At 37.8% G+C, this 2,126-nt stretch overlaps 1 pseudogene; it reads left to right on the top strand.

Annotated features, from left to right (window-relative positions):
• Nucleotides 1-204: 204 nt before the first annotated feature.
• LOC101954749 (olfactory receptor 9G4-like) lies at nucleotides 205-1,147 on the top strand (annotated as a pseudogene).
• The last annotated feature ends 979 nt before the right edge of the window (nucleotides 1,148-2,126 follow it).

Raw genomic sequence — 2,126 nt, 5'->3', positions numbered from 1 at the left:
GAAGCACTAATTTTAAAATAGGATCTGACTATAATCCCAATTGTTTTCCAAAGTCACAGATCAAAGTCATATAATTCTAAACAGAACAACAACAACAAAAAGATCAATGTCTACTCCCTAATAATTGATGGCTTAATTGATTAATCGATGCACTGTTTTCTGTTCTTCCCATATTCTGATATTCAGGTTTTCCCCTTTGTGGACATGGAAGTGGGAAACCGCACCGTCCTGACTGAATTCATCTTGCTGGGCCTCTCTGCAGAACCCCGGTGGCAGCTGATTCTATTTGCAATATTTCTGACACTCTATTTGCTAACCTTCTCAGGGAACATGAGCCTGGTCATCTTAATCAGGATAGATTCCAAGCTGCATACACCTATGTACTTTTTCATTGGCAGTCTGTCTCTTTTGGATTTCTGGTACACCTTTGTATATACTCCTAAACTCTTGGCCAACTGTATCTCAGAAGACAGGCGCATTTCCTTGGCTGGATGTGGGGCTCAGTTTTTCTTTTCCTGTTTTGCAGCCTACACTGAGTGCTATCTCCTTGCAGCCATGGCGTATGACCGCCATGTAGCAATTTGCAATCCATTGCTTTATTCATTCGGGTATCATGTCCTCTTCTCTCTGCATGGGTCTTGTTGCTGGCTCTTACATAGGAGGGGTTTTAAATGCCGCAGCCCATACTGCCAATACTTTCCGGCTGAGTTTCTGTGGCAAAAATATCATTGATCACATTTTCTGTGATGTTCTACCCTTGATAAAAATTTCCTGTTCAGATACTAGAGCAGCTGTGATCATTCTGTCCAGTATGGTTGGCTTCACTGTCCTCTCCTGCCTTCTTGCCATCCTCATTTCATATTTCAACATACTCCTGGCCATCCTGAGGATCCGCTCAGCCTCAGGAAGATTTAAAGCATTTTCTACCTGTGGTTCCCACCTGGTCTCGGTCATGCTCTTCTATGGCTCCTTGCTCTTTGTTTATTCGAGGCCTACTTCCAGCAACTCCCAGGAGTCAGACAAAGTGGCTGCCCTGTTCTACACCATCATCAACCCATTGCTCAACCCTCTCATCTACAGCCTGAGAAATAAAGATGTCAAAGAGGCCTTCAAGAAAGCAATAGTGTCCATTCGATCACAGGCATGAAGGTTGTTTTTAACTATTTTATTATAGTTTACAATTTATTGACTATAGGCATTTATTTGTTTGATTGATTTTTTTTCTTTGTTTTGTTTTGTTGTGTGGTATGGGGTATTGAATCCAAGGATTCATACATAAATGACAGGCAAGTGCTATGCCACTGAGCTGTGCTATTATTTTGTAGCTGTGCTACATAAATAGACCCCCTCTTTTATTTATTTTTTTTTTTGAGATAAGTTCTCCTCAGTAAATTGCCTGGAATGACCCTGAACTTGTGATCATTTTGCATCAATCTTCCAAGTAACTGAGATGGCAAGTCATGTGCCACTGCAGCCAAAAGACTTAGAAATACATTAATACACATTTCTATATTTCCTTTGTAATTGACAATTTATACTTGTAACAGTGAAACACTGAACAAAGCCCTCTTTTATGATTATCATTACTTTTGTGATATACATTTTCTAAGTCTGTAATATTGAATAGTTCAAACGTCTGCATCTTTGTCCATTATATTTTTTATAATTTTTTTGCTCTTGATTTTCTTTGGGACATTTTGGAAAGAGAAGAAAATAATTTAAGGATTTTTTTTTTGCATATAGTCTGAGTTTTAAGTTTTAGGCAAGACGATATTATTGATAAGCAAATGATACAAAATGCCAAGATTTCTGGAACTTTACTTCAGATTTACAAATATTAATTTTTTAAGTTGTCCCCTCCAAATTTCCTCCAAAGGACCTCATTGAATACATAGAATATATTTGTGTAAACTTCTTACTTCCAACATTAACATCATACTTGTCAAAGTGTTTAGTGTTATTTAAATTTAATAGAAATTCACAATGAAACATGTATTTTGGGGGATCTGGTATCAATTTAAGAGAGTCGTATCTCTGCAAAGGAAGTGAGTATTCCATAGTACTCTCTCCCTGGGGGTCACAAAATGTAAGCCAAAGAGGGGAAAATAACATCAATCATTGACTGG

This window comes from Ictidomys tridecemlineatus, chromosome 4, assembly GCF_052094955.1.
Source record: "Ictidomys tridecemlineatus isolate mIctTri1 chromosome 4, mIctTri1.hap1, whole genome shotgun sequence".
Taxonomy (NCBI): domain Eukaryota; kingdom Metazoa; phylum Chordata; class Mammalia; order Rodentia; family Sciuridae; genus Ictidomys; species Ictidomys tridecemlineatus.
The sequence above is the reverse complement of the archived record's forward strand: the minus strand, read 5'-3'. Positions and strand labels throughout refer to the sequence as shown.